The following is an 18,141-nucleotide window of genomic DNA, read 5'->3' on the forward strand; positions in this document are numbered from 1 at the left end:
AGAAGAAGAATGTGTCTGCTTGCAGTGCAGGCTTCCAGTGCCAATGCCTATGCTCTTCATCACTTAGCCACGACCACCAAGTAACAGGATTAAGAAAACTTGGGCAGTTCCTCACGAAACACAAAGGACAGATGTTGCTGAGATCTTGAGGAAACATGCCTAGTTGAACTACTCTTATCAAACTCCTATGCAACAAATATGAAAATTGTTTAACCAAGATGTGACCAGAGACGCACATCTCCCACATGATCAAACCCAGGACCTTGATGATCTGAGAGTATCAGAGTTCTTAAGCATCCTCTCCTTAAGAGCAGTTTATCAAAACACCATGTTTTATCCCTTCAGCTCATTCCCTGCCACACTAACTTCAATTTAACCAAATATCTAAACATCTACTCTATGCCAGGTGACATCCTAAGAATGAGGATTACAGCAGGTAACACAAAGGACAAGATCCCTGCTCTCCTGAAACTTGACATCAGGCAAGGGTGACAAGTAGAAAGTAAACGAGAGGACTTCTGGTGACAAAGGCTATGAAAGATGGAGATGCGGTGGTGGGACAAAGGGAGAGGCTGGCTTGGAGAGCCCTTCCTGGGGAGGGAACATTTGGATTCATACTCAAATGACAAGAAGGAGTCAGCCTTCCAAGCTGCAGGATTATGAGGTCCTCATACTTAAAGTTCTAGTGGGCTGGAGAGGATGTTAGCAGTGATCTAGTCCCAACTCCTGATTTACAGGAGTAAAGAGAGGCTCATTGAGATGCAAACACCAGGACAAGGTGCCCCAACAGACTGCAAGCCTATTTCTTCCCACAGATCCTTTGGACACACACAGGAGATGTACATGCCTTACATTTGTGCCTCTAATCCCCTCATCCTGTTTATAATTTTATTTTCAGCACAGCCCTGGCGAAAGAGAGGCCCTCACTGATAGATGGTGAAATTGAAGCTCCAGTTGGCTGACTTGTCTAATGGTCTGTCACTAACAACCAAACCATAGCCTAAGCTCTTTGCATTCCAGTCCTGTGTCCTTTTCCCTGGAGGAGAGGGAACTGTCTGGCCAGAGGTCTATGAACACAAGACATCATTACTAGCAGCTTCATAGTTTATGGTGCAAAGAACATGCAAAAAAGCCAAAGATAAGAACAATTTACTTAGTCATAACACACAAACTCAAAGTCCCTGAGTTATTTGCCGCAGGAGAAAACATGTGACTACAGGTGACTAGACAATCAGCTCCTGTGACTTCTGGATACGGAACCAAGAGCAAGCACGTCGGTGCAACATTGCAGAGACAGCTGAGGAGGAAGGAACCAGCCCAGACCAGAGAAGTCTTTGGCTGGTGAGCCCTTAGATGAATTTCATATTTAAGTCCCTTGGACTCTTCTGCTTAGGAAGTGGCCAGGGGTTCTCTAACCAGGCTGCACACCAGAATCATCTGGAATGTTAAAGAAACAAACATTTTCAGACCCACACAAGATCCAAAGAATTATAAACTCCAAACAGTAGAGCCTGGGGAAGTTGCTTTAAAACTCAGCCGAGAAACCCACTGTCTTTTCCTCATTTCTTAGTGCTATAACGTGATGAAAAGAGGAGGTGTCTGTTTTTATTATCCAGTGGGAAAATTAAGTTAGGTTTTATTCTTTAAGGGCTGCTTCCAGAAGAAAATCTCTAAAACACAAAGCCTTTGCCTACTGGGGAGCTCCGAGGAGTATATCCCTGGTGACCTGGAAGGTCTTTTGTCACACTCCCTTTTGGCTGCACATCAAACTCCCAGGCAACTCTTGGAAAGCTTTTTCTGGTAAGTCAGTTTACCAATTCCTTTGTGAAGGAGACCCTAACCTGCAAGGGTCAGACATCACAAGCAGAGAGAACCTCAGAGTGTGGCCCATACCCACCCCCCACTGACCACCACCACCATCATAAAAGGGCCACTGGCTTCCCCATAATCATCCCTTCTGCCCTGGACAGCCAGCTACTGCTTGGAAAAGGAGAAAGGAAAAGAAAGAAGGTGGTTCAGGCCCAAGCAGCTGGCGCCCTAAGTCAGAGGGACAGAGTCAGTTCTTACCTGGAACTGGGAAGAAGAAGAGCCAGTCCGTTCTGGAAGTTCTCTCTCTGCTAGTGAGCTCCAGTCTTGGAACTCACTGGACTTTGAACAAAGATTGATTTAAAAGCTGATGTATTTAACAGCGACCTGTGGTCTGAGTTCAAGTGACCTCTGTCCTGCTTCCTGCCAGCTGATGGGCCCTGAGCAGGGCAAAGCTGAGACATCTGCAGCAAGCCCAGTGCTGGGCCCGCCTGCTTCACCCCATGGGGACGCTGTTGCTCACCTGCCCCTCCCAAAGAAGAGAAAGGAGAGGAGGGAAGGGGCAGCTGAGGAGGAGGAGGGGCCTCTGCCTTCTTTGCTTTTCTCCCTTGGCAGATGCGTCAGTCACACCAACCAACACTCAGTGCATTAAGAAGCTCCACTGTGCCCTATTCCAGGGTCAGGGCTGGGGGTACCACCTGAGCATCCTCACCCACTCAGGCCTCCATGGGGAGCAGGAACCTCTGTGACCCCTACCTAGTAGAAGGTCTGTGTGCCAACAAACCACAGTAAATGGAGCAAAACCCCTCAGGCTCCCTTCTTCCTCCCCTGGGAGTTTTTATCTACATGCAAAACCCTGGTCTTATTTCCCAGACCTCTCCTCTTCTTACATGTTCTCTCTTCACTCCCTTCTGTTACCTGAGGGTACTCTGTTCTATTCTCTAACCTAGTAACAATTGTCCTCCCCTGCCACCCACTCAGAGCCTCTCAGGCAAGCCCAGCAGGGGAAGATGGAAGGCATTTCCACAAGCTCCTCAGCATGGCTGCCTGGGCAGTATGCTGCCCTGGAGCAGCAGCCGATCCCATCAGCACACCCACACAGGCAGACCGAGAGCCAGGCTTCTGACTGACCTGGGTTCTCAGCCCACACTGGAAATCAGGGCAAGAAATTGCTCTAGGCAGTAAGGCAAAGCAAACCCCAAGCTGAGGACAGGGTGACCTCATCCTCCTCCACCTATGCTGGAAGGGCTACTGGTCTTGGCTGGGCCTTGGCTTTTCCCAAGAAAGGCCTGGCCCAAGCCAGAGGGTAAATGGTCAAAAATGATAAACATCTGAGCAGCCTACTCAAATCAGATTATGTCCACCTGGATTGCCATGCCCCCTGGGCCTCCTGTGTCTCTCCCTAAGTGGCGAAGAAGAAAGGAAAAATCTTGATTTAAGATTAGGATACCTGTGTTCAAATGTGACTCTGCCATTTCCCAGGTGTTTGATCTAGAGTAATTCATTTCTAACTCTGAGTCTCACTTACCTTCATCATCTGTAAATAATTGTTATTATATTGTTTTTAGAGATTTTTAAAATATTGAGTCAAAGGTCTCTCACTTCTGCCCATAAATCCTAAAAGTTCCCTCTGGAGCCACTCTGAGTCTATTCTACACAGCAGCTCTTCAGATATTTGAAGGCTGTTATATCCCCCATAAGCCTTCTTTTCTCTGGGATTCAGTGAATGTCCCTTATTCCCTAAGGTGATCTGCCTAGGCCATGACTTCAGGTCTTCCCCGCCAGGCTCCCAGGCTCTAAAGGGGGAAACTTTAAGGTGAGGGAATTGTTCTATATCTTGAGTGTGGGAGTGGCTATGCAACTGTCTAAAATTATCAAACTTCACCAATCTATACACGTAAAACAGGTGAATCACATGGCATGTAAAAAATACTTTAATTGCTAAGAAGCCTAAATCAGTAATATTTATTCTTGACACTTCTAAAATTTAAAAACTTTGGAGTGACAAAAAGAAAATAAAATAAAGACAGCCCTCACAGCAGAGCATATTCTCATCAGGAGACTTCTCAGACTTCCCCTTCATCCCAGCAGAGATGGAGAAATAGCCACAAGGTTTGAACCTATGAATGGAAAAGACCTTGAAATGCAGAGAAAGTAGGGTGCCTCGGTGGCTCAGTCGTTTGAACATCGGACTCTTGACCTTGACTCAGGTCCTGATCTCAGGGTCTTGGGATCAAGTCCTATGTTGGGCTCCATTCTCAGAGGGGAGTCTGCTTGAATTCTCTTTCTCTCCCTCTGCCCCTCCCACTGCTCACACACACTCTCTCTAAATAAATAAATAAAACTTAAAAAATAAATAAATAAATGCTGGGACGCCTGGGTGGCTCAGCTGTTGAGCACCTGCCTTCAACTCAGGGTGTGATCCTGTGGTCCTCGGATCGAGTCCCACATCGGACTCCCTGCATGGAGGTTGCTTCTCCCTCTGCCTATGTCTCTGCCTCTCTATCTCTCATGCATAAACAAATAAAATCTTAAAAAAAAATAAACGCAGAGAAAGTTTTGGTTCAAAATCAAAGAGAAGGGCAGCCCCAGTGGCTCAGTGGTTTAGCGCTGCCTTCAGCCCAGGGCATGATCCTGTAGACCTGGGATTGAGTCCCATGTCAGACTCCCTGTGTGGAGCCTGCTTCTCCCTCTGCCTGTGTCTCTGCCCCCCCCCTCTCTCTGTGTCTTTCATGAATGAATAAATAAAATCTTTAAAAAAAAACAAAATCAAAGAGAAACAAGCATTTTGTTTTTAAGTGACTAAACCCTTTCCCAGTGGAATATTGAATGGAATGTTTGCCCTCACTAAAACTTGAATTTTAAAAGCTCTCCTGCCTATAAATGGATCTTATCTGATTAATGCAGTCAATCTTTTTATTGATTGCTTAGATCAAGACATTAATGAGAAGAGAAAATAACATTATCTGTTATATGCCTGATAATCCTTTATATCCATTATTCTGTTTAATCCTCAGTACAACCCTTTAGGCCGATATCTCCATTTAACAGATAAGAAAAGCCTAGACTCACCTGGTCAGTTATCCTGCCCAAGGTCTCTTGATTCAGAAGAACTAAGGAGCCTGTCTGTGGGTGTTATGGCACCTGTATGATGAGGCCCCCAGCCACCCAGAGAAGGAATGTGCTCTCCCTCTCTAGGGGTATTCAAGCAGAGGCTGATAGCTTTGTATCTGGTTACAGAGAGCTATCCTGCATTGTTAGGGAGATTGGAGTAGGTGTTAGGGAGGAGGAATAGATTGGTAGTACTCTTAGGTCTTCCAAGCTTGGGTCTCTTCCAGCTCTGAGATTCTGCGATCTTAAATACCATGGATCTAAGACTGCTCGGCCATGAGGGTGTGTGATATAAGCCCTGGTGTGTGCATAAAAGGGCATGTAGGTAAGAGTTATGGGCATGGGCTTATGAGCATGAAATCAAACAAATGCTGTATTGAATCCTAACTCTACCATTAATAGTTTTGATAGTTTTATACTTTTTCTCTAGGAATCCTTGGCAGCCCTAGTGGAGGGTTTGCTTTTGTTTTTGTGAGGTAGCACCTCTCCATACCCCTAGAATAATGAAGAAAGGCACTAACTACAGGGCCATTTTATGTAACTTGCTTTAGTGTTTCTAGATCATGCAAATAATCCACATCAGCTACAACTCCAACCCCTTTTTGGGGGGGAGGGGCACAGAGGGAGAAGGAGAGAATCTTAAGCAGGCTCCATGCCCAGCACAGAGCCCGTCATGGGGCTGGATATCATGACCCTGAGATCATGACCTGAGCCAAAATCAAGAGTCGGACACTTAACTGACCAAACCATCCAGGAACCCCCACCCTAGCCTCCTGTTAAGGCAAATCTATGGTTGGGAATTCACACTATGAAATTCTTTTTTTCTTCCCAGAGTCTAGACCAAGATAGATAGTTTCCTTGCTATTCCTGATCGGTTTTACCCTGTTCTGTGCTTTCCATAAATAGATCCCTCTTCATCATACTTATATATTATGTTTATTAATTATTTTCTGTCTCTCCCCAACCACAATATAAATTCCCCAAGGGGCAGGATTTGTTTTTATCACTGCATCCCAAGTGCCTGGAATAGAAGCCTAAATTATAGCAAGCTTTCAAAAAATGAAATTGAGAAAGGAGTGAAAAGATGCATTTCATTTTGCCAGCTTGGTTTTTATCTGGCCCTTTAACTAAGAATGCAGATTTTTGAGGGTCTAATCTCCTATCCCAAAGTGATTCTGTGAGAACAAACTGCTTGCTTACTGTTTTTTCAGCTTCCTCTTCACCTCTAGACCTTAGAGATTTCTTTCCTTTCTTCTAAGTTTAACGCTCTGTTGAAAAAATACTTGATATATTTAACCAGCATTTCTATGGACTTTGTAGAAAGAGGATTTTCAGGTTATCTAGTCTGCTGTGTTTCCAGAAATAGTTCTATCACTTAGCAGTTATTCTTCTCAAAGCTCCAGCTTTTTGTTTTATAAAATATAGATAATATTAACAATCTCATAGGATTTTTAGGAGACTTAAGTGAGAAGACTTTTGTAGATCACCCAGAACCTAGTAAATGCATAAATAAATAAATAAATCAAGCAAGCAAGCAAGCAAGCATATAATAACATTATTACTATTGTTTTTACAAGTCATGCTCTCTTGATTTATGGGCACATATTGTACAGACAAGCTCATGCAAATAAACAGGCTAGGAGTACACCTTGGGCAAGTCAGGAGTTCAGGATGTTTGGGGGCATTATGGATGACATTCTTGCAGACCCATAATGCATCATTCTGTGCAACTGATCAGAAACAGAAAACTGCAAAGACTTCCCAGTGCTTCCCAATACTTTCCCACCATGTCACACAGAGAAATTAATAGTTGTGTAGTTCACTAGGGTAAACAGATGAGGCTTCTCAAGACTGGAGTGACCCACCGAGGACCAGCTGCCCCAAGCTCTCCCAGACTCCTCAAAGGTTAAAGGGATTGATACTTTGTCACACTCATAGGAAACGATAAAACATTATTGAGAGCAACTAAAGAAAACTTAAGGAAATGAAGATTATACCATACTCATGGACTAAAACTTCAGCACTATAAAGATGTTCATTCTTTCCAAACTGACTTACAGATTAAGGTATTTCCCCATCAAACTTCTTGCAGAGCACATGTGTTTATTTATTTGGTTGGGGTTTTTTGGTGGAGGTTGACATGCTAGTTCTGAAAAATAAGACTAAGGAAGCCCTCCTGGGTACCAAGACAGTGGAGATACGGTAATTATTACAATATGCTTGGGCACCGGATGGACAATGGGCTAATTGAATAAACTAGAAACCCCCCAAACAGACCAGTACAAATAAAAACAGTTAATTTATGACAAAGAACACAGGGAAATGTTGGTCTTTTTCAATAAATTGTTCTGGTGTATTCCTTTTGGTTTTGGTTTATTTCATTCACTGTAATTGTGAGATACATCCCTATTGCTCTGTGTAGCTAGAGTTCTTTTTTTTTTAAGATTTTATTTATTTATTCATGAGAGACACAGAGAAAGAGAGAGAGGCAGAGACACAGGGAGAGGGAGAAGCAGGCTCCATGCAGGAAGCTTGATGTGGGACTCGATCCCAGGACCCCAGGATCATGCCCTGGGCCAAAGTCAGGCGCCAAACCACTGAGCCACCCAGGTATCCCCATGTTCATTTGTTTTCATTCTAGGATTCCAGTTATGCAAGGCCCAAATGTTAGGCAGAACTTTGGGTGATGTCTCTTAGGTGTTAGAGACCTAAGGATAAATAGAAACACTATTCTGATTTTTTTTAAGATTTTATTTATTTATTCATGAGAATACACAGAAAGGAGAGAGAGAGAGGCAGAGACACAGGCAGAGGGAGAAGCAGGCTCCACGCAGGGAGCCCGACATGGGACTCGATCCCGGGTCTCCAGGATCATGCCCTAGGCTGAAGGCAGCACTAAACCGCTGAGCCACCAGAGCTGCCCTCTATTCTGACTTTTGAGATGCTGGCAACATTCCAGCTCTTGAGCTAAGCAGTCGTGAATAGGTGTTTATGAATGATTAAATATTGAGCTATGTATTTTAGTTTTATGCATTTTCTCTATATATTATATTTCACAATTTATAAGGTTAAGAAAAAAGAAATTTTAAAAAATATGTGTAAGACATACTGGGTAAACAGAAAAAGCTCTTCAGGGCTGAAGGTGACCTACCCTGAGGGTTTCAGCTGCCCTGAATCCTGCCTGGCCTGTCCATAATTGGAAGGAATCAATTTCTTGGCATTACCTCTGCACCTTGGCCAGGAATCTGATCTCTCCACCTCAGGTTTTTTGTTTTTTATTTTTTTGTTTTTTCACTGCAGTAAAATACATATAACATAAACTTACCACTTTAACCATTTTTGAGTGTATTAAGTACATTCCTATTGTCATGCCACCATCACTACTATTCATCTCCAGCACTTGCTCATCTTCCCAAGCTAATACTCCATGCCCATTAAACAATAAATGCCCATTTTCACCTGCCCCTAGGTCCTGGAAACCACCACTCTAACTCTGTCTTTATGAATTTGGTTATTCTAGGTATCTCACATAAATGAAATCATACAGCATCTGTTTTATTGTGACTGGGTTATTTCACCTAGCAAGCATCTTCAAGGTTCATCCATATTGTAGCATGTGTCAGAATCTCCTTCCTCTTGCAGGCTGAGTAATATTCCATTGTATGTACACACCACATTTCATTTATCCATTCATCTGGCGATGAATTTGTTACTTCCACCTTTTGGCTATTGTGAACATCGGTGCTATGAACACAGGTCCCCACTTTCAGTTCTTTGGGGTATTTACCCAGAAGTGGAGTTCTCAGATCATATGGTGATTTTACGTGTAAGTTTCTTTGGCACTACCCATACTCTTTTCGCACCGTTGTACATTCCTGCCAGCAGCACAAAGTTCCCAATTTCTCTACATCCTCACCAATACTTGTTATTTTCTGATTTTTTTATAATAGTCATCCTAATGAGTGTGAGGTGACATCTCATTTGAGTTGCATTCCTCTAAAAACTAATGCTGTTGAGCATCTGGTCACATGCTTATTGATCTTTTATATATCTTCTTTGAAGAAATGTCTGTCCAAGTCTTTTGCCCATTTTTTAATCTGCTTGTTTGAGGTTTTTTGTTATTGAGTTGTACTGCCTCAATTTTTTGACTGAAAATGAAACAAAGACCCAGAGAGTTGAAATGACTTAGCCTAGGTCACCCCAGCTTCATAGAAGAGCCATGGCTACAACCAGACGCTTTTATCCCCAAGGCCGAGGCCCTTTTCTCCTCCACCTGGGTATAAAATTCCAGCCTCCGATCCTCACATCTGAGGTCCATTCCTGATGCCCTCAAAGTTTTACTCCAATTTCAGATCTGATCATCCCTGTCTTACCTTGTCGCTTTAGTAGTTCATTAACTTGAAGCCTAGCTTTTTAAGGTCCAGTGAGTTTTTGTCCCTGTCCTGAGTCAGTATTTATGATGGTCCCTGCCCCACATTTGAGTCCCCATGTTACTCTGGCCTCATCTACCACCTGAAGAGGCATCCTGCGTAGTCTGCATACCTTTGGAGGAATTTATTAGGCCAGGGTCCAGATGCAGAACTGAGATAAATGTTTTACAGCAGTGCAAGCAGTGCAGGCCACTCTCCTCTGCTGCATGGCTCACTGGAGCCCCACATGACTGCTGATCTGAACTTTCTCATTTTCCTCAGCACCCAGGTGGCAGGTCAGGGGAGGCCTGAGGACCCCTAGAGAGCTGTGAATTATTAACACTTGCAAGCTGGCTGCAAATGATACTTTAGTAGTCATTCCTTTCTTTCTTTTCTCGCCTGAGGGGAGCAGAATACACAATACTTTTCTACTAAAAGGAAACTGTGGTGCAGAAGCAGGACAAGCCATGCCCTGGGTTTCTGCATGGGCCAAAGTCTGGGTACTCTCAGAGGATGGATTTGCGTCTCCACCTGCCTCTTTCGACAGACACAGAAGCAGAAGGAAATCTGGGACTTAGGAAATCTGGACCCTTTCTCAGAGGCCCCAGAGGGACAAGCTTGGGAACAGGAGGACAGCAAAGGAAAGTGCCAGTCACCTCAAGGCCACAACCTCAGTCTGAGTCTACCCCTCACAGAGAGACTGGAGACCAGTCCACCCAAGGGGAAAGGACCAGTGCGAGAGAATCAAGACTAGGAGCACCCTAGTGGCCCTAAGTCTGTGACATCATCTAAAAGCCACCCTTGCCTCAGTGGCTCAGTAAGTGAAGCACCCGACTCTTGATCTCAGCTCAGGTCTTGATCTTAGGGTTGTGAGTTCAAGTCCCACTTTGGGCTCCACATGGGGTGTAGAGCTTACTTAAAATAAATAAATAAATGAATGGATAGATAGAACTAAGACACTCCTGCTTCAAAGTATTTCCTCCTCCAGGATGGTTCTGGTGCCTCCTGACATTCCAGTTTTGAGTGCAACCTTAATCTATGCACACCCTGTTTTTTCACATTATTGAGAATTCTAACATGCCAGGAAGATAATAGCAATGTTTGCCTTCATGATCCACTGGAGAATGTACATTTTCTTCTCAGAAGCCCAAGTCAGAACAAGGACAGTCTCATCTGATCTGCCTTAAGGTGGAGTGCGGCCTCCATGCCCAGCTGGTTAGAGGAGTACCTGCGATTCCATCCTTGGCAGGGGATCGTTTGCTAAATACAATATTTTACCTTTCCCCTAATCAGCCTGGAAATATCCTGGAGGACAAACTGTTAGTCCCTGATTCCAAGAAATAGGCATCAGGAAGGCCTGAGGTTCCCAGGGGCTGGGGGAAGACTGAGAAAGTGCAGATGTCACAAAGTAAGGGAGGCTGGTTTCCTCAACACCTGTGGCCAAAGACAGCCCAGCACTGGATTCACAAGCTGCTCTCAGCAGGTGAGAAGCAGAGGGAGGGGGCATCAGTAGCTGTAGGGCCGTGTGCTGTGTGATGTCAGTGTCCAGGAGGCAGTGTGACCCTGAGCTGCAGAGAGGAGCCTCTTTCCTGTTTGTTCACACAGCACAGTGTGGTTTCTGGTAGGGTACAAGGGCATGCTAGCCCAGAGGACACACAGGAACTGTGACTGGAGCCATTTCTGCCATCAGGCTGTGTCCTGGAGAAACTCACATTACCCCTCTGCAGATCAGTGGGTGGAGAGGGTGGCAGCATTTGGACTGCTGAGCCAGCGGTCCTGTGGGCCTAGTCCTCTGTTAGCACAAGGCCTGACATGGCTGGTGTCCTCAATGACCAGGGAGAGACAAGACAGACTTGCTAATGCACCATAGTGACTGGAGCAGATTTTCTCTGCCTTCTATTAAATGGACAGAACTTTAGGTCAGTATTCCTGGTAAGCCATTCACTACAGAAATTAGAATTGAAATTAGAATTGAAACTGAGAGAGATACTCTTCCCAAGGCTTGTTCTGTCATCTTGATACTCAAACCCCTGCAGCTACCACCTGGTCTCCATCATAAAACAGCCCTGACTCCCTCCTCATATATTACCTAGGACTCTGGGCAAGAGGCCAGTGGGGACAGTGGTCGGGGATGGGGACTGAAACACCTACACAACTTTGCTTTAAGTGCCTTCTGGCCCGCAAGTTTGATTTCTTTCCAGAAAACTGTTGGCTATGAGAGAGGGGTCAGTTCATCTTCTCTCACCAAGCCCCTGGAGTTAAGAGGGGCTGAGGCCAAGGCAGAGAAGGGTATAGATCCTTCAACCTCTGAGGTACTTCCTCACAGTCACCTGGCTGCTGACTGTCACACCAGTCACGAAACAGGGGCAAGCCCCACGTCCAATAAAAAATCAGGGGTGTTCTCCCCAAACAACACCCTCACAACCTCACACACAGTAAGAGCCATATGTGGATGCAACCAGGTAAACTTCAGGGGGGAGTGCGACAGAATGACAAAATTTTCCCTCTGCATGCAGACATGGCTCCTGGCTTCCTCATTGCCTAAAAGTCCAATATGGTCACGTGAAATGTGGAAATTCGTCACGAAAGTTAAAGCCATCTATGATTGCAGTGACCAGACGAGTCTCTGACTATGCTATGCAGATGGCAGGTCTGAGCCCCACACATACTTGACAAGGGAACCTGACAAACTAGACTACATTCAGAGAGAGTGACAAGGCTGAAGGTATATTGACACCGCACCATAAGGAATAGTTGAAGGAGCCAGGGACATTTAGCCCTGAAAGAGAAATGTTAGCTAGTAGGATTAACTTTCTTCAGAGATTTGATGGACTTCCATGTAGAACGGGAAGTTTGGTAATGACAATAACGTTTATTGAGTACTATGTGCCAAGTACCACACTGTTTTACATGCATTTTCTCATTGAAACTAGCCATCAATCCTATGACAAGAGTGTTATTATCATGCCCATTCCACAGAGAAGGAAATTAAGAAAAGTTGAGTGACTTGCCCAAGGCCATCTACTAAACAGTGGAGTCAGAACATGAATCTTGCAGTCTGACTCCTGTGCCTATGACTTAACCACCATCCAGACACACGTTCTGTGTGGAGCCCTCAGAAGAATGGGGAGCAATGGTTAGAAGTTAATGGGAGGCAAATCTGAAGGCAACATGAGGAAGAATTTTTAAACCGGAGGTGTTCAAAAAGAATACTGGGTGGGTGCTCTGGGTGGTAATGAGCGACACACCACTAGAGAGATGAAAGCAGAGTCGGCAAGAGGTATTGCATAAAGCAGTTTGCAATGAGCAACTCAATAACAGTAGCACCTAGGAACTTGTTAGAGACACAAATTCTTGGACTCCACTGCCAACCTACTGAATCAGAAACTCTGGGGCAGGGCCTAGCCATCTGCATTTTAACAACTACCTGGTGACTTCAATATACACTCAAATTTGAGAACCACTGGCACAGAAGTTTCTGCACCCTGCCAGGGACTGAACTAGACCTCACAACTCTACAGAAGCAAGATATGATTTAACATCCAACCAGATCTTCTTTTAATGTTGAGCACTTACTAGTAATACCTTAAACATAATGTCCTAGTTGCTATGCTGTGTAATTCGCCTCAGGTGCCTTAGATATCTAAAGGCTGAGAGGATAAATATGTGGGAGGCTGTGGGCCAGGGGCTGCCCCTGAAGCCTCCCAATGGGAGGCAGCCTATATTCCAGCCACTTCAGTTGCTTCACTGGTTTCCAAACAAGCCTGTCAAGTTATTCCTATAACTGAAAAATGTTTACCCCTTCCTTTGAAATCCTACCGTCTGTAAAAGTCCAATTCAAATGTTACTTTGTCCACTAAAGTGCCTAACAGTGTCTCCATTTCCTCCTCCTCTCCTTCTCTTCTTCTGGGCTTCCTCTCACTTCTGGGGTGCTTATGGCACTTTCGGTCTCATCCCTCACTTTGTTCAACAAAGCATGCTCTCTTTGAGAACAGGCCAGCTGGTGCTCAGTCATGTCAACCCCACAGAGCCTAAGACACAATAACATTCAGTGACGAGGGAACAGAGGCAGCATTTTATAGAAGTCATGTTCGCAGGTATTTGCATGATGGACAGACACACTCTGGTGAGAAGGAAGTCCTCTGCCATTCAGTTTCAAGACTGAGGTCTTTGCAGAATTTTGAGGGTTTTGCAAACAACCAGTGTGAACACATAGGTGTCTGCTGGTGCTCAAGGGGCCCCAACCTTGCAGATCCACAGTTTTATCTTCGACTCCTCTTCACATTCAATATCCTCTTCATTGTTGCATAGCCTCTGGCTAATGAGAAAGGCTGGCTGTCATGGTCAAACTTGTGGGTGTCCACAAGTGTGAACAAATCTCTATTTCAAAGAACAGAGAAGCCATAAATTGATCACTGTTGTAGGGACTGGGTTAGCAAATACAAGGCCCTGTTCAGCCGTTCATGTCTGTGGGGCCAAGTGTCCTATGGCTGTGATGGACTAGTTCTGTGCCCAGGATGATGGTGAGAGACCTGTAGATGGGAAGAGAGTCTCCCCGCACCCTCAGCAAACACTTGACAGTGGTTTCCATCCCCCAGGAATCCACACATTCTATTGCAAAAGCTGAGAAGTCTAACAGAATAAGGAGATGGGAGCTGATGCCCATCTTACCTGATAACACGATGACAGCTTTGGTGGGGCCCTTGAAAGGACCTCAAACACTTACCACTCTGTGGTCCTTAGGCCTCAAACTGGTGGAGCCCTTGAAACGATCTCAAACCCTAAAGCACTTTACTGGTCTAAGGACCACAGAGTACTAAAAGCAGGAATTCCCTGTCCACATATGAGTGAAAGTGACTCCAGATTAGTCATGAAAAATTTCCCCAACCTCACTTCTTATGATACCCCTTGGGCTCTTGGGCTCCATTGGTTGACAGTCATGATGGGTGTTCGTTTCAGAACCATGGGGCTTCCTGTTGTGCTGAGTCCCCTCTGACATGGGGCCTGTCCCAGCCTTGCAGAAGTTAGAACCCAAAGCTTTTCATTCTTAGACCAATGCTCTTTCCACCAAAGTGCATGACACTAGAATTCAGGAGTAATCACTGTAATCTCCCTAGTCACCAGTGACCAAGGAGGAACAGAACAGAACAGAATGGAAATGGATCGAGGGGGTCAGAGGTGCGGAAACAAGGTCAGCAATCCACCCGCTTATCCCTCCATACAGGACCATTTGGACTGCCCCCTGCTCCATCTCCCATGCCTCCCCAGCCTCCCTCACAGCCCCACCATTCTCCCCCTTCAGCCTGGAGCTGCTCTCTATTCTGTCCTGTCCTTAAGCAAAGCCTGCTCTCAGGAAAAGACTTGACACCCTTCTTTATACTTGAGAGCACATGCTGTCCTTAAATCTTCTAGTCATTCTATCATCAGTCTTACCCTTATTATGAATTACCAAGTAAAAAATCTGTCCCCCAAGGTGAAGAAAACAATTTTAAAGAGTGCTTTTTCTCAACCCTCTCAGCAGATAGTCAGATAGAGTCTGTCTCTATTACACAAAATAAAGTAAAAAGAGAAGGCAGCAGAGGATAAGGTGGAGAAGAAAAAAAATTCACAGTGGGGGTGGAGGAAAGAGAGGCAGGAAGACCCCTGACTGCTACAAAAACCCATGCTGTGGTTTTCAAAGAACATATATACCAGTAATGAAGGTGTGAGCAGTGACGGAAGTGGGAGATGACCGAAGAATAAGTCAGAGGCTGAGAGCTCATTCAAAGTGCCTTCAACAGAGCCCCCAGCCTGAGAGCAAGAAAGAACTTCTGTTCTGAGGTAATAAGGCCCCCTGGGGACCCGGGGTCTGGGAGCAGGGATGGGACAGTTTACAGAACCACTCAGGTAAGGACAGGCTTCCAGTGAGGTCCCTGAGAAACTCTGATTTTTGAAATGCCCTTTACCCTCAGGAGCCTGGGAAAGAGAAGTGTTACTGTGCCAGCTGGGTTGCCATGCTCGTTCTTCCCCAGTAGGCTTTCAGGGGAAAGCAGGTACCATTCTGACACTTATCTTACATGGGAAAGAACCGTACTGTGCATTCATGGGAGGGAAATCCAGGTGAGTTTCTTCAAGTAACATACTTGATGGAGCATAAATCTCTTATGTTGTTCTAAGTTCTCCAGGCCACTTTTTTGGTTCAGTGTTCATGGGGGATGAATGACAAATGGTCATTCTTCTCAATAAAAAGGAGATAGTCACTAGAGGACAATTACCAAGTTTTGGATCAGCTCTCCTCTGGATCCCTCAAAGCCTGAACTGGGCTCCATGGAGCTTCAGGCTAGTCCTGTGAGGCATGCCTGAGGGAAGTTTACATCCTAGATGTATGCTCTGGGGGTGATGCCAACAAGAGAGGCTTTGGGCCAACTGGCATGTTTTGGCAGAGTAAATGTGAGAATTCTAGGATGAAAATAATGGTTTAGAAATAGTTTTCCATGGGGTACCTGGGGGGCACAGTTAGTTGAGCATCTAACTCTTGGTTTCAGCTCCGTCATGATCTGAGGGTGGTAGGATCTGCTCGCATCAGCTCTGCGCTCATTGCAGAGTCTGCTTAAGATTCTTTCTCTCTCTTCCCCTGTCTCTATCCCTCCCCCTTACTTTCTCTCTCACTCTCTTTCTAAAATCAATGTGTAAATCTTTAGGAGAAGAAGAGGAAAAGGAAGAATAAGAAGGAAGAGAAGGAAGGAAGATAGATTTTTTTTTTCCTATAAGTTTCAGAGTTATGCACCTTAGTGGAAGATCTTTCATCTAGAAATCAGGAGATCTGGTTGCCTCAGTTTCCCTATTTGCAAAACAAGGAAACTATTCTACAGGTTCTTAACTGGGGGTCCATTCATGGGATTTGTGAATCTGGGGAAAACATTGTATCTTTATTTCCACCAGTCTCTAGCTGAAAGTTAGCATTTGCTTCAATTATGAATGTAGGCAACAAACTACAATAGAATTTGCCATCAGTAGAAATCAGAAATGTTTTCAACTCTCATTACAGTTGTTACAGATTTCTCAAAATGTCACCTATGCTCATCACTACTATGAAGTTATGACAATTACTGATGTTAGATCTAAAGAAGCACTTATACTATTCTATCACATGTCTTCCAATGTTTGAACAACTGTTTTGATATAATTTGTTTCCTTTGTTATCCTTTGTGTTTTATTTTATTAATTCATAAATATTATACTGAGAGAGGATCCACAGGCTTCCCCAGACAACCAAAGGTGGCTGTGGTGCATTTATGCTATGGTTCAGAAACCCGGCTCTGTATGTCAAGGGGTTTAAGAGCCACAAGTCTGAGAAAGCAGTCAAGAGCTCCAAGGGCCTCCTGAGGCTAACTTCAGTCTACTTACTAATCTGATTCTATTTTAAGGAAGCTGGGGTTGTAGTGGTTGGTGAAATCTCATCTTTGGGTCTGGGGTGTCTTTTTCAGCTTGGTGGGAGATTTGCAAACAAGTATCTGCAAACAAATATTTGTGAAGCTGATTGCAAACCTTCCAGCTCCTCTGAGAGGCTAGATCTGGGCTTTAATAGCAAAAAGAAAAGCCTCTTCCTTACCATCTTGTACCTGCCAGAGATGACCCACACTCCCCAGAAAACTCTGGGCACAGATTCATGTTTCATTTAACTATCACAATATTTATTCACAGGAGCGAGCTTTAAACACAAGAGGAACGTGAGGCTGAGCAAGGTTAGTAACATGCCTGAGATCACATGAAGCTTGGATCTGAATCTGGGACTCCAGGTGCCTCCCACATATAAGGTCAGGAGAAGGAGGGTTTTTATCTCCAGAGGCACATCCTCAGAGTCCATAGGTCCTGGGCACCAAGCACAGTTCAGGGGCCCCGAGGAATGCTGAAAGATGAGGATGCCAACCTAATCTGGACCCTCATTCTTGCCAGCCCTGGGGCTCAACACATCTCATGAGGAAGAGGAGACCTGCCGCTAGTTTGTGGGCCCCCCAAACCCCACACTTCCCTCCACAACACTTCTTCCCGCTATGGAGGGCCAGTTGCGACTCTAGCACAGGCTGTGTCCCCAGGACCCACCAGACCTGATCTTGCATCCCTCACACCTCCAATACTACTAGTTCAGGTTTTCCCCTGCGGCCGGCCTGCCCGCCATGCCCCAGCACCTGGCGGGCTTCTCCAGGGCGTCTCCGGCTTCAACTGGAAGGCAGCGCCCTCTAGCGGTCAGGATGCAGAAGCCGCGGTGCCTGCTCTAAACAGGCCCTGTCTGCATGAGGTCAGGGTGCTACCCCTCCAGGCTCCAAGGTCACCTACTGCAAAAGCACCTTTTCCCCCATTGCCCCCACCTGCCCCGGGCCTCCTGAACGTCCTACGATCAACTTACACGCACAGCTCGGCCCCGGGTACCGCGAAGCCCGGCCACTCCTGCCTCAGCAACCGTGAGCCTGCCCCGCCACCGTGCAGCTCACTTCTTGGAAGCAGTCCTTACCCCGCCCCCTCCCATCCCGCTGCACCAGTCCCTCAGAAGACACGCCTGGAGAAGGAACAAGACCTTCCCAACATCTCACAGCTAGGTACTGCACAGCCGGGACTGGAAGCCAAATCTCCCCAGCCCATTCCCCACCTCACCTCACCACAGGCTAGCAAACATCTGTCAAGGCCCAACTGCACCCCCGTCTTGCAACTTTCAGAATTTCTCTTTTCCTATTCCTCGATATGCTGTATGACTATATTATTGTTATCACAGCCCTCCTTGAATTGCAAGTGTTCCTGAATAGCTGGATGGCTGTGAGAAATGAGGGACAAAAGACAT

The 18,141-nt window shown here is 45.5% G+C and overlaps 1 protein-coding gene across 2 annotated transcripts in view; it reads right to left on the reverse strand.

Annotated features, from left to right (window-relative positions):
- The window catches only part of PDZK1 (PDZ domain containing 1), a 57,253-nt gene extending 39,501 nt beyond the window's left edge, over positions 1-17,752 (reverse strand). The window contains exon 1 of one of the 2 annotated variants that reach the window (XM_055312316.1): positions 17,713-17,752. The gene's annotated coding sequence lies outside the window, so the exon portion shown is untranslated. Of the gene's footprint in view, positions 1-2,067; positions 2,299-17,712 lie in introns of those variants that run through there. The other variant, XM_055312315.1, reaches the window with a different exon arrangement.
- Positions 17,753-18,141: the final 389 nt, after the last annotated feature.

The sequence above is a fragment of the Nyctereutes procyonoides genome, unplaced genomic scaffold, assembly GCF_905146905.1.
Source record: "Nyctereutes procyonoides isolate TBG_1078 unplaced genomic scaffold, NYPRO_anot_genome, whole genome shotgun sequence".
In the NCBI taxonomy this organism is placed as follows: domain Eukaryota; kingdom Metazoa; phylum Chordata; class Mammalia; order Carnivora; family Canidae; genus Nyctereutes; species Nyctereutes procyonoides.